Source organism: Saccopteryx leptura, chromosome 1, assembly GCF_036850995.1.
Source record: "Saccopteryx leptura isolate mSacLep1 chromosome 1, mSacLep1_pri_phased_curated, whole genome shotgun sequence".
NCBI classification, from domain to species: Eukaryota; Metazoa; Chordata; class Mammalia; order Chiroptera; family Emballonuridae; genus Saccopteryx; species Saccopteryx leptura.
In genome coordinates, this window is record NC_089503.1 from 286,479,936 (window position 1) to 286,494,961 (window position 15,026).

Consider the following 15,026-nt stretch of genomic DNA (forward strand, 5'->3'; position numbering starts at 1 on the left):
TAGGGTCTGTTGAATTTTAAGTGAGAGAAAGAGAGGGTCCCTCCTGTGGGGTCAGGGGAGACTTCTTGTGAACTGACTGATGTCCTCAAGAAAGAACAGAATTTATGTCGAAGGAGGGGAAGAGGATTACAGGCAGGATAATAAGTGAAAAAAGGAGGAAAACATGTGCATGAAGCGTAACGAGAAGATGAGCAACATACTTGAATAGGAGAGTTTCCACGCAGAGGAGTGGAAGGAGTGGGTGCCCAAGGTTGACCACCAGTCCAAAGTGACTTCTTTCCATTCCTATTTTGTTTATAAGGAGAGTCCTTAGATTAAAAACCAACTGAAAGACCCCAGAGTAGTGTGAGCATCTGTCACAGAGCACAGCTTGTGGTGGGTGCTCAGTGAACACCATGAAGGCTTTGCTGGAGTGAGTTGCTGGTTAGCTAAGAAGAAACATAGTAATGTGTACAATTTTTGAAACCTGAATTATGTAGTTCATGCTAACATGGAAATGTTAAACTATTAGAGCTAGAAGGGCACTTATAATATGTATCTTCAACCTTTTATTTTACAAATGAGAAAAAAGAGGGCTAGAGGGGTTGGAATGATTAGTGCAGCTTAGCTGATGGGGAAGGTGGGGTTCTTCTTCCAGGTTATTTTCCCCACAGCCTCTTCTGGGGACTTTGTCCCTCAGACAGACAGATTGGTGCCCATTGGTATGCTATCTTGATATGCATCAGTGTTCTTCAAGAGGTTTTGCTGGGGAACCCTACCCCCACGTGATCCACTATGAAAAACTGGTTTCTGTCAAGTTAACTTGTAAGATGTTATCTACTATATTATCATCTGGAAGAGTTAGAATACATATTAGAAAAATGTAGTCAAAAATTGTTTTTTAGTTTTTGTCAACTGAGTTATTCTATTTGCATGTATGTATTACATCCCTGGTAAAAGAATGCCAGGATTTTCCCTCATGTGTGTTTTTGTCTTGATTCTTCTTGGTCCATGATGCCACTGAGGTTGTCAATACAATGAAATCAAGCTGATGGGATAGAAGCAGGTTTTTCTGCCATTTTTGTAGATCTTAAGTTGCACATCAAATCTGAGGCTGATTACTCCACATTGTTTAACTTGCCTTTGAAGTTCATAACAATTTTGCCAGTTCTGTGGACATCAGTGATTTCGAATTCTCCAATATAGCCATACTTCATCATCACAATTAGAAGCTGGATGATGACTTTTGAGCATAACCTGATAAAAACCTGGAGTTTGCCTCTCTTTTTGGCATTGTTGATACTCCTGAGAGCATCAGTCAGGATATCCATGTGCACCATTATTGTGGTACAGAAAGATGGCAGAAAGATCTAAAAATTCTTTTTCTGATAAAAACACATTTTACTTTACATTTAAATATCCACTGTTGTTAGCAAACCCCAGGGAAAAAATGCTATTTTTAGTCATGTTTGGCTGACAAAACGGATGTTTTCCTTTAGCCGCAGCAATTATTTTTGAGAGAAGGTAAGCAAACTAAAACCCCACCAGGCGTCAGTCTCATAGACCGTAATTTGCAGCTCTGTCGCCGTGTCAATCCCATATACATCTTGCATTGCACTACCCGGGCGAGCTGACAAACACGACTGACAGAGGAACTGGACCCGACGCCATGCACTAGAAACGAGGGCGACAGGTGGGCTAGGACCACTTCTTGGTGACATTGAGGTGGCTGAGCTGGTCGGCCAGTTGCCCGTGCGGCGGAAACTTGGTCTGAGCAGCCGCCCTGATGGCCTGGAAGGCAGCGTGCCCGAACTCCTGCGCGGCGCTGCGGAAGGGCGCGTTCAGCCAGTAGTGGTTCTCCGCCCGGTCTCGTCTCCAGGCGGCGGAGCACATTCTGCTTCACGTGGAAGGACACGGTGCGTGGCCGCCAGGGCTTTCCGATCCACTGCTGGCCGGGGATGCGGTTATGGTGCAGGAGCGCGGTCAGGAACAGCGAGCTCCCCTAAAAATTCTTATAGTACAAAAAATTGTTAATTTTTCTGTAGCATTTCTCTAAATATTTCACCATGGTTTTCTGGGGGGAGGGTGTTTTGTGTCTCTCCCCCCTCACCCACCCACACACACACTAAGCATCTATAATCCTATGGAACTGCCGCTATAACCGTGAGCAATCAGCACTAGCTGGTCTATTGTTAAAAGAGGAAGAAGAAGGTCACTAAGAGAAGTTTTAGAGGGAAGCCTTGAAATAATTGAGGAAAATAAGAGAGCTGAGGCAAAGCCAGCGCTCCTCCTTGTTTTCTATCTTCTCCTGCCTTTCTGCCTTATTCCTTCCTTCAAAAAATAACCTTTGTGTGTTCACTATCTGCAGACCACATATATGCTTTGCATATTATCTTGCTGGTTTCTAACAAACTTCTGGCAAGGCCCAAACGAGGAAACTGAGCTCTGAGACAGTAGGGATCTTGCCTAAGATCATACACAAAAAAATAGTGGCAAAACTCATATTCAAACCAGTGTTCAATTAAAGCTAGTAGTTCTTAGTACTGTGCTATTTCCCCCAGGTTATTCCTTCTTATCCCTTTCCCTGTTCCTTCCCTCTGTTGCAGTTTCAACCACACAAGGTATAAATGTTAAAACCAATATCCTAATAAGTTAAAGGAGACACTGGACGGTAAAGGAGATGCAACAAGAAGGCTCCTACATCTCCTATGCCTCTTAGGTATTTAATTTAGCATGTAATTTAGTTTTCCTTAACTAGATCACAGGATCCTCCTGGGCAGGATTTGTTATCTATATTCTGAAGTCCTCATTTCACACTGTCTCTGCGTGCCTTGTACTTGAAAGGGGAAGATGATAAAGTTGAATGTGTTCATGGATTTCCTGCCCTTTTCAACTAGACTCTGCCTGTTATTATGGGAGGGGACTGCAATAGGTCTTTGATCAAAGGAGAACCTGTTTTCTTTGTGGCAGTGGGTGGGGATTTGAAATTCTAGGAATCCTTATAGCCAATGACAGTCTTTCTCTGAGGCCTATCATACCTGCTGCCTGGCCTTCTCCAGATGTCTGGGGGCTGTTTGGATGTTGACGCACATGCTTCTCTGTCTTACAGGATTGTGGACTCTGGAAGGCTGAGGCCCATGTCTCAGCCGTTTTCCTCCCAGCTCTCAGCCCTGGGCCCAGCATGGAATAGGTTCTTGACTGTTTGTTGAATTCTTTCTGAAGCTGGGCTTTAGAAATTGAGAGTTATGATGAATTAGATAGAGCTAAGGTTTGTACTACTTCCTATATATTCTCCCATGTAATTTGGCAAACCAAAATTTTGATACGCCTAGTTTATTACTGTTCCGGTAATTTAACTGAGGCGCATATAAAACAACAGTCTAACTCTGCCCAACCAACAGCAGACAGGCCCAGGCAAGCCTAAACAATGAAATTTCAGCCTTTATAATCCACATCAAACAAACAGCCCCTGAGATCTCTAAGCCAATGCTCCTTGGCTTTACAACTCCAAATCAGCCCGCCGCCAGCGTTCTTACATCCAACCCAAAGCAGTTACATTGAAGCAGAGCCGCAGGACTCACTGTCGCCCAGCGTCAGCCCAAAGCTGGAACCTTATTCATCAGTTCCAGGCCTCTGCCTCTGGGTGCTCCTGGTGGGAGACTTATTATTGTATCCTCAGATTTTTTTCCTAGGTGGTGCAGTTCCTTTTCAGAGAACATTCATTTAATTTTCCTTTTGAGTGGGTGAGGACCTCTTTCCAGTGCTCGTCAGGCAGCTGCCTCCCTTCCCCTCTGCCTGGTTTATATCCTCCCTCCTCCCTTTCAGGGCAAGGAGCGGGCAGCCTTCTTCAACAAGATCTTCAGGGAAGGGGAATGGGGTGAGGAACACATGCCTTCAGTTGTTTAAGTTTTAACTTCAAGACCACATACATTATAAGTTCATAGCTGCCAGAAGTATGGTATGGGTTCATATTGTAACCCAGGGGTCTCCAAACTATGGCCTACGGGCGCATGTGGCCCCCTGAGGCCATTTATCCGGCCCCCGCTGCACTTCTGGAAGGGATACCTCTTTCGTTGGTGGTCAGTGAGAGGAGCTTAGTTCCCATTGAAATACTGGTCAGTTTGTTGATTTAAATTTACTTGTTCTTTATTTTAAATATTGTATTTGTTCCCGTTTTGTTTTTTTACTTTAAAATAAGGTATGTGCAGTGTGCATAGGGATTTGTTCATAGTTTTTTTTATAGTCCGGCCCTCCAATGGTCTAAGGGACAGTGAACTGGCCCCCTGTGTAAAAAGTTTGGGGACCCCTGTTGTAACCCATACCTGGTAATATCTCATCGATATGTCAGGTGATAAGAAGGGCAGTGTGGAAAGACAACATGGCGTATTGGAGAGCATTTGATCTTTGAGCTTAAAAGAGATCTAAGTTTAAATGTAAGTCCTATCGCTTACTGGTTATTGGGACCTTAAACAGAGTCACTTAAGTTCTCTAACACTTGCACGCTTAGTTTTCCAAATCCTGCCTTCCTCTTTCATGAACTGGAGATAACAATTGTATTCATTTTCTATTGCTGCTATAACAAATTCCCACAACTCTGTTGACTTTAATGGTGCACATTTATTATCTCACAGTTTCTGGGGGTCAGGAGTTCAGGTCCTACAAGGTTGCCATTGAAGGGTTGGCCATGCTGTGTTCTCATCTAGAGGTGTGGATGAGGAAGGCTTCACTTCCAAGCTTATTCTGCTTTGTTGGCAGAACTCACTTGCTTTTGGCTATTTGACTGAATTGTTACCAGGTATTGGCTAGAGGCTACCCTTAGCTTGTAGAGGCTGCACTGAGCGCCTGGCCATGTGGCCCTTTCCATATGTAGTGGACAACATGGCTATTTGCTTCTTCAAGGCCATTAAGAGAATCCTGCCCTCCAATATTTTAAGAAACATTATGAAATAACAGAATCATGAGAGTGATAATCACATCACTTTTGCTATTAGCATAACCTAGTCAAGTGAGTGGCATCCTGATATCTTTGCCATATTCTGTTGGCTAGAAGCAAGCCACAAGGGAGGAGATTATACAAGGTAACAGTAACTCAGTGGGGGGTCACCTTAGGGCACATTCACCATAATAATGCCTACCACATTCAGTTATGGTGAGGGTTACATCAGATCATCTATGTGAAACATATAAAAAAATATATCAGTTCCTTTCTCCCTGTCTGGAAGACACGCTGAGGCAGGTGTTCTGAGAATATAAAAGAAGAGGAGGCAAAAATAATGGCTAGAGTTGGAGGAGAAAAAAATGCATAATTAAGAGAGAACTCAGCAAGGAAAAGGCAGATGGTTCTGTTCATAAGCATGTCCTTAGAAACTTACACATATTTCTTTGGATCCTTTTTTTGTAATTTTAGGGAGAGGAACTTCTGATCATCAACCTGCTCTGATTTGCTGCTGTATCGGGTTCCTGATTTTTGTTTTGGGTAGCAGCTATTGCAAACTGCTCCTTGTTTATTAGGGAGCACTGTCTTGGTGGTTAAAAGGGTGGGGGAATGCTTTCAGCTTCTTAATTTGTTAAACACATTTCTGAAAGGAAACGATGCTTTTGAGTTCCTTCTAATCATTTGTTTCAAATTTATGTCTTTCCTTTTACTCTTCCTCTAATTCTTCAACTAGGTCTTCAGATTCCCTCCCCATTTCTTTCCTGCTGTTTAAGCATTTATTTGTGTAGCACTTGCCTTATAGGAAAACTCGGATAAGTCAGAGAAATTAGTGAATTGGAAGGTAGAAATGTTAAGGAAGGTCAAGGAAAGTGGCTGTTGACATCATTCCTCCTACCTGGAGACCTAATCCAGTATCAAGTGGGGAAAAAAAAATGAAAAATTAAAGCCTGATTGGGGAGGGGGGATTGTTTATTTTGTGAAGAAATTAGTACCAAAAATTAGACTTTTAATTAGTACCAATAATTATGATTATTTCCAGACTTAGAGCCAAGTAACTTTAGAAAATAGCCTTTTTTATATTTCTTAAAGAAAAATTAATTATACATTCCCAGTGTAAGAAAATTTAGAATTATTTTTGTCTCCAGGGGCAGAGTTGATGGTCCTTTATTTTGGAAAAAAGAAATAGTCCTTCATTTTGTGATGAGGCATTTTACTTTATTGTTAATATAATTGATAGTGTTTTCTTTTACAGCACATGCTATACTGCGTTTGGTGGCCAGGAGAGCATTTCATATAGAAAGAACTCAGAACTCTATGCCCGGAAACCCAAGTTCAAGTTCTAAATCTGCCACAAACAATCTCTGTGACCCTGGGAAGCTACTAAACTGGTCTGGGCCTCAGTTTTCTTATTTTTCAAGTGAGGATTCTGAAATAGAATATTGGTTATTAGTTATATCACAAAGAAATGACATATATCAGAGAACCTTGCACATAGCTAGCATTCAAATATGTGAGAATACATAGAGAAGGAATACATAAACAAATAAATGTGCATTTTGGGCTTATAAATGCTAGACAAATGTGCAGAGCTAGTCTAACCCTTCCTTCTTAAATGTATTCTAAGCTATAATATTATATATGAGTGTCATGGGAAAAGCTTATAATCAAAGAATGCATGTAGTAATTTGCTACTGAGAATAATTAGGTTCTTAATCAAGAGAGAATCACAGCCTCTCAGATCTGGAAGGCACATTTGTGGTCATCTGATCAGAGTCCCTCATTTACTGGTGAGGATGAGGCCTCAGCTCATAGAGGTTAGGTGACTCACCCAAGGTCATGCACTGAATGGCAGAGATGGAACTAAAAGCCAGAGCCTTGCCCTCCCCACCCAGTGACCCCTCAGTGGGGCATACTGTGCATATGAGTGATTCCCAGGGAAGAAAGGTGAAAAAAGGTGCTGACTTTTGCATTCTAAATAGTAAGATTTAAAAATAAAAAAAAAGGAATGTCACAAATTTGAGCAATGACTGGTTATTTAATTTCATTTATATGTAACTACAACCTTGAATTTCTAATAATGTCACAAATTCTACCTGGATGATTCCAGATTCTGAAGAGAGAGACATACAGGGTGGGGGAAAAGTAGGTTTTCAGTTGTTCATATGGAAAATAATACAATAAATAATCATGGAAGAATAGACTGTTTCATGTACTCATAACTATAAACCTGAATTTGCCCCACCCAGTATATTTTCTAATTGGACTTTGTTCAAGCACCTGCACATACATTTCTTTCGACAAGTAAACATAAAATGGTGGTGCACTGGGCTCAGGCCTGCATCCACCTCAGTTAAGAATGTCATCAATGACTAGGATGTTGCAACAGCCGACTCATTAAGTTCACAGACAGGACTGAATTTAAAGGGAAGGCGAAAGCCTTGGGAGATGCAATTAGAATTGGAAATGACTTCAACAAATTGGACAAGTAATCAGAAACTAACAGGTTGAAGTTCAGTAAAGACAAGGGCAAAAGGAAGTCAAGAACTCAGAGGAAATAAAGACAAGAAAAGTCTGAGACACAGAAATGGCAGGTCAGCCTGAGAACTACCAAAAGATATGTAGGTTACAGTGGACTTCAAAGTAAACATGAGGCCATTGCATAGCAGAGGGTGCCATTTGCAACAGTGCAAGTCAGTCTGTATATTAGGGGTTCTAAGTTTTATGGTAAGAACTACTGAAGTTTTTGTAGAAGGTTTACCTCCTAAATGATTTTTTTACAATAGAATTATGTCCACCAAAAAGTAATGTGGTATAAAATAAAGTAGTTAATACTGCTTACTAATTTTTAAAACTTCCAATGAAAACAAACTTTATTACCTCTGGCTGTCTGGGTAGGAAACAAGTGTGGGCCTTCGCTACCAGATTGGCTCCTTCTTGGGACATATTTGGTTCCTGCAGCTACAGGGCAACCTGGCCACTTCTTGGTCCTAAGCTCTTCATTCTTAATAGATAATTCAGAATGGTCCAGAAGTATTTAATATTGCTGTCATCACCATTCTTTAAAATCAGCATGTCACTGAGATGCTTGAACATTTTGACTATATCCAAAATGCTGTAAAGTCTAATTATTCCCACATAAAGGTAGAAAGAGGAGCATGGACCATGAGGAGAGTTCATTCAAACACCATAGCATAGTGAGTGTGCGTGAACTGGATTCCAAGCCGGGACCAGACACACAGCTGTGGGGAGTAACAGGGAGAAGGCAGATTAACAACAGCAGGACAAGAGACAGGGCAGAATTAGGGGCTTTACCTAGGAATTTTTTATGTTCTACTTCTGTGTAAAGTCCTGAACTGAATTACACAGGTCATCTCATGTAATATTCACTCCTAAACACAAGTACAGGAGCTCCAGTGGCGCAATCGGTTAGCGCGCGGTACTTATACAACACAAGTACAGTTGATATCTATAAATTACAAATGGGAAGACTGCGGGAATGGGCAGGATAGTTACTCATCTGGGGCACACTCAATGGAAAAACTAGCATTTGAACCAGGTGTATGTGACTTCAACTCAAGTAATTTGAGTCTAAAAATATAAAAGAGAAAGAGAAGGTGGGAATAAGAGATGGGGAGTATGAAGAAAAGTACCTGAAAAATTTAAGAAGTAAAAGGGAAAGATGAAAAGAGAACATGAGTAGAGGCAGGATAAAAGGAAAGAAAGGAAGGAACAATGGCAGGAAGCAATAGGAAAGACACAGGAAATGAGAGGCTGCAGCACACTGAAGGAAAGGCATCCCAGCAGAGGACGGACCATGCTCCTGAAAAGAGCGTTCCAAGTGTCGATCGAGACATCTTTCTTCCAAGACATACTGTACTTTTCCAATCTTTCTGGAGTGCGTGGTCTCCTTGACAATTGCAGAATTCTCAGAAGTTAAGGAGAACCTAGTGAGTGTCGATTAGAAAACAAGAAAATGATTAAAAGGGCAGTAAATGGAGCATACATGGATCTTTATAAAGAAAATGGGAGGTTGAACATTGAGAAGTGATCTATTATGATCTTCAGATATGAAAAAGCTGTCAACGCTGACTGCTGAAAACAACAGAATTTACTGGTAGAACAGACCTCCTCAATGTCTGAACACTGTGACTGACAGCTTTTTCTGCCTCTTCCACTGAGGAACCTGTTTATCTTGATCTCTCCAAGGCATCAGCCAGCACTGGGGTCTACTCACTTTGATTCAGTGTGTGACTCAAAAAGCACTGAAATTCTGCCGAGAACATTAGTAGGATAGGCATGGCCAGAAATAGACTGTCTTCCCTGGAAAGCACGTGGCTTTAAGAAGACAACTGGGTTTCAATCTTGACACTGCAGCTTATTGTCTCAACGACCTTGGGCACGTTACTCAATATTTCTGAAAATCGTTGTAATGGAGAAAATATCGTTTATCTCACAGCGTATGTTGACCTTCCTCAGGGCTTGAAAGATGGGAGGTATTTCATAAGGGTTTTCTTTCTTATCCTTTTTCCTTCCCATGAGGTACAATAAAGGTGAAGAGAATGTCTCATCTTCACCATGGGCAGGAGCCAAGAGTAGGGTAATGGGGTAAGAAGAGGGGTAATGTCCCATGTCCAGAAAATTCAGGTTCATTTCCAATTTACTGACAGGGGTAGGACGGGGCTTATTGTACTAAGGTTACTAGGCAAACACAGTTTTCAGAGTGTTACGACTTGCTAACAGATCCCTCCCTCCACATTTGCCAAGTGGTCCTTCAGTGTTAAAGGCTGACATCTGTGCTCTGATACTTATATTATTAAGACAGACTATTTTGAAATGAGAGTTCAAGTGCCCTCACATAAACGGAGATGGAGCTCTACACTCTGGAGATGTGCTTAACTTGCAAATTAAAAGGACCCTTTCTTGTGCTTTTGACCAAGAGCCAAATTGAAAACTGTGAACTCCAGTTCTGACTCTCCTTAGAAAGAAGGCATGACTTTTCCCCAGATCAGTGGTTGGTGCCCAGTGATTGCCTCTGCCAATAAGCTCCAGCTGTCTGCATGTACTTGCCCTTTCACGTCATTCAGCGTGTACTTAAGCATGCTTATGGACATATCTTGGCATGGGTTTACTCCTTGCAAAAAGAAAAAAAATTGTCAAAGTCCTTTAAGTAGATTATTGTCATATCCAGGTATTATGGAATGCCTTGGACTCTAGTCTCTTGGGAGGATTTTTTAGTTACCTTGTATACCATAATGTAGAAAACAAGGTCAGGGGAGATGTCCTCATCTGGGAATTAGATCTTCTGTGTTAAAAGCCAGTGGAAATGAGCTTTTGCTCAGCTTCTTTGAGAAAATCTTGTTTGTCTTTTTGTTTTCTTTTATATTATCTTTGGCTCGGGTCAAGAAGTGCATGATTTTCACCATCTGGGACAGTAAAAAAATGACAGCAGGTCTTTCTGAAGAGTAGAAACCTTTCTTTCCACTTCAATGAGAAATTTAATCTTGGGTCTTTTAGATTCCCTTTGTCAGTCAGACCTGCATGCTTATTTACAGGTCAGTGACGTCATTTTGGCCTTGACTCTTAGCGAAGCTCTGTTTCAGTTACTGAGAAAATTTACCGATATAGCATGAACTTTACTTATTTGGTACACAAAGCTGTATACATAAGGAAAGAGAAAAGACTGTCAAAATATTCGGTGGACTGTATGAATAGACATTTTAATATATAGAGCTTCTGTGTGTATATCACAGGTCTAATGTCCTAATAGACATTAGAGGAAAACTAGTAAACCGTTTCATCAGGATACTGTTTACACTTGAGTTATGAAGGATAATGATTTGTTAGCTTAGGTAAGACCCTGTGTCATGATTATTGTTATCATTTTAAAAAATGTTGACTAAGCCATGAATTCTTTCTTTGCATTCTGAAAATGCAAAATGTATGGAAATTCCGGCATTTCCTTTCACTGGTAGATACCAAAACTTTACTGAAGACAGAACATCTCTGGTAAGAAGACCAACTGATGTTTTTCTTAAGGAAATGTACATAGTATACAATTAATTTCTCATTGTCCTTTTCCATAGTCATGTTTTTTAATCTGCTCAATATAGGCCATGAGTGATATCATGAAAAATATACGAAGAGGAACAGCAAGCGTAATTATGAATGGAAATTCTCCTCCAGGTTTCACCTGAAACATCAATTGCTCAAGGAAGCCTTCCCTGTCCCTCAAGTCTAGGTTAGCTCCTCCTACCATACTCCGCCACCCCGCTCAGAATGAGCTTTCAGAACACATTCATTTCTTGCTCATTGTCTGTATTTGCTCAATAAAGGTGAGATTATGCTATCCAGTTCCTTTACATGCAAAATCTTCTATTTGTGGATATCTCCCAAAATTTTATCTCTATTCTGGAACTCTCACCTGTATTTAGACACTAATAACTATCTGCCTATTGATATTTCTACTGTACTGTCTGATCAGCAGTTTAGACTTAGCCTGATCCAAATCAAGCTCTTGATTTTCTCTGCAGATCTGCTCCACCTTCTGTTTCTCATTTTAGCCAATGTTTACTGAGTTTAATTGTTCTAAGTGCTTTATATTTATTAACTTCTTTTATCTTCATAATGATTCCATGAGATAGATATTATTAATATCCCCATTTCACAAAGGATAAAACTGAGATAGAGAGAACTTGCCTGAGGTCCCATGGCTCACACGTAGCGTATCTGGGCATCAATCTCAGACTACCTGGCATCAATCACATTGGCCACAGTCTAATCACAGCTCTATACAGGGTCTCAGTAGATGGCACCACCATTCACCCAGTTACTCAGGCTCCAAACCTCAGAGTCATCCCTGACTCCCCTTTCTCTCTCCACTCACTATCAAATTCATCAGCAAATTCTGTCATCTCTACCTTCCAAATATATCCTGAAACTAACCAATTCGTACTTTCTCTATTGCCACCACGATGGACAAAGTCACCACCGTCCTCACACGAGCTTTCTGCATCTGCTCTCGCTCCCCAGAGGCAGCTCTTCATGTTGCAGCCCAAGCACTACTTTCAAAACATCACAGTTTGTGTCAATTGTTTGCTCAAAACCCTGCTATGGCTTTCCAGCAAACACAAACAAAGCCTTACTATATGGTGTGTCTTCTCCCTCCCTTTCCAGACTCAGTGCCTACCACTCTTCTCTCAGATGGATTCCATCTGCAGCCATACTGGCTGACTTGCTGTTCCTTACATGCCCCAAAGAAGGTCCTATTTCAACATTTTTTCCTTTGCAGAGACTTCTGTCTGAAATCCTCCTCCTTCAGATCTTCACACGACTCTCTCCCCCTTCAGGTCTCTGTTTACCTGTCACCTCTTTAAAGAGAACTTCCCTGAGCATCTGCAGTAAGTCCCATTGCACGCCATATTTCCCCATGTTTAACTTTCTCAATAGCAGCTCTCTTTAGCTGACATTTAAATATGCACCTGCTTGCTTCTCTCTCACGAGACTGTACACTTCCAGAGGGGAGGGACTGGGTTGTTCATCTCTATCCCCAGCACCCAGAGAAGTGCCTTTCTTCTGGCTGGTGTATAATAACATTTGTTGAACAAATGAATGGACAAAGAACAAAATCTGTATTCTAATTACAGGTATCAGTACATGAAAGTTCTTACTGAGTTTATGTCCCCGCCACAAGTGCCAGAGGTGTAAAATACCTTTTCCAACATAATGTGCGAGACCTCAAACACATACTCATTGCCTCATGGCTGCTAACTGCCTAAATGAAGCAGAATGTCTTGCTTTAAACAAGCAAATGGCTAGATGCAGGCAACCGGTTATAGATCCCAGGTTTACATATTTGCTTATCCTTCTGTGCTCACACTCAACCTTTTGATTGCTACTTAGGTCTGTTGTTTCCAACACACACGAGTGTCTGTTGATTCCAATTAGAAAATTATCTTTGCAGACAAGCAGCAGGGGGGTTGTAAGTCCAGATGTGTGATGCTTTTCTGTCTTCCTCTGCTCCTCCCTGAACTCATCAAATGCCTGGGAAAGTGCTGGCAGGGTAGTGAGGGGAGAAATGAGATAGGTAACTATTCTTCACCAGAGGGAGCTCTGAAAGAGGGTCTTTTGAGTTCCCTCTCTATAGAAAAGAGGAAAGAATGCAAATGGGCCTCTCCCCATTTGCAGTCCCTCTGTAGTACTCCTGACTTTGTTTCGCCATCCTGCTCTTGTCGGTGTGAAGAGAAATTTCCCTACATTCCTCTACATGCTAGAATTCTTCTAAACTTCCTTTTAATATTAACATCTTGTCATGTCCTGTAACAGGTATTCCCGCTAAGTAAAGCAGTTGGTGTCCTATCTTAAGGGATTCTCTCTTGGTCCAGGCAGCTAAATTAAATCTATCACTTCTGGGTAAGTGCCAACATGACAGTGGTTTTCATGAATTGGTATTAAGCAGTGATTATTGGCTGAAAAGGTGGAACAGAAAGGGCCAAAAGAGCATCACTGGAAGGTTTTGCCCCTCTCCTGTTGAATTTGATAGTTGGATCTTCAGAGACTACAGGAGTAATACATGGTAATGGGAAACAAGGAAACAAAACAATTAACTTGCCCTATGCAGCGCATACCCTCCCAACCACGCCCAGTATGGCAGAGACTAGCTGCTAATCAAAATGTGTTTGCTCTTCTTCCCAGATATGCAGCTGGACTCTGTTTTCCTGCTTCTCTTATAGTCAGGCCAATACAATGTGAGCAGGAGTGATGGGTGTCACTTCCAGGCCTGGCCCATAAAACCCTCCACGCAAGCTCAACTATGCTCCTTTTGTCCCTGAGTAGCTGGAATGGAGACACTTCCATGGGGACCTTGAAAGACTTGTGTTGATGATAGTAGGTTCTCCTTGGGCCTGGGTCCCCAAGTGACTGCATGGAGGAAGACACCCTGTCAACCTCAGTGTGGATACATGAACTAGAAATGAAATTCTATTGTGTTGGAATTACTATACATTTTACAGACTCTCTGATACAACAGATAACCTACCATGTTAATGCACCAGATGTTATAAATTGTTTTCCAATATGTATGTTTCTTTATTTCTCCATTTGATTCTAAGCATCTTGAAAGCAGAATCTGTTCCAATACCTTCTCTACACCCTATAGGACTCACACAGGGGCCAGCCCAGGATGCATAAGTAGTTACTGGTCAGAGAATTTATTTCTACTTTTTATTCTAGTGTCAGTTAAAACATGAATTAGGAACATGGCCAAATCATATGGGTTTTTCATTTTGCTTTGAAATCCATCTTGAGTATGAAGGATCTCTTATGTATGTGTAGCAGCTCAGAACTGATATGGTCGGTGAAGTGTGACATGCATTTTTTTGTTATCCATAAATGGATTATCTGCTGTGACCCACTCTTCCATCATCTTGGCACATTCCTCTTGTCAACAGCTGTGTGTTAGGCGCGAAGAAGGGCCCTGAGCCAAGGGAGAATGAGAAAGAGGTGGGGGTGGATTTGGGGTGGGTGCTTGTGTCACTGACTGGGTATGAGTTGTGAATATATTCAGCAAGCAAACAAAATATTGATTATCTTTACTTTTATATACATCTTTCTCATTATCTGAGGCATAATCAAGAGTTGATGGTAGGCATATTTAAGTTAATACCAGGCAGGGTACTGAATAAACCCCCATCATAGGGAAAAAACCTGGAACTTTTTCAAAGCAAGAACTTATCAGTTTGGCATCAGTGCTCTTTAAGGGAACAAAAGGCATTTTATTTCCACCAGCTAACTGCAGGTCAGGCAGATGACGCATGATAGAGATTAACATCCTCATGGTAGATGGTTTTACCCTGTGGTTCTTGATTACTTCAAAAATAACCGAAAAACCAAAAATCCCTGCCAGCCTTCATTGTCAGAGCAGGGGCCGGTGTCTTCATGAAGCTCCTACTACCATGACCTCTCATTCTGCTCCCTGCCTCTGAAAACCCACTGTTGAAAAATGAGGGTCTAAACCAGTGTTTCTCAAACTTGGACATACATCAGGCTTGTTCAAACCCCGATTTCTGGGCTCAACCCCCACAGCTGCTGATTCAGGAGGTCTGGAGTGAAGCCT

The 15,026-nt window shown here is 41.5% G+C and overlaps 1 protein-coding gene and 1 pseudogene across 2 annotated transcripts in view; one reads left to right on the forward strand and one right to left on the reverse strand.

The window, feature by feature from the left end:
* GRIN2B (glutamate ionotropic receptor NMDA type subunit 2B) overlaps positions 1-15,026 on the forward strand; it is a 442,385-nt gene that overhangs the window by 353,515 nt on the left and 73,844 nt on the right. The gene's annotated exons all lie outside the window — the stretch shown is intronic.
* LOC136403492 (large ribosomal subunit protein mL63-like) lies at positions 1,371-3,071 on the reverse strand (annotated as a pseudogene).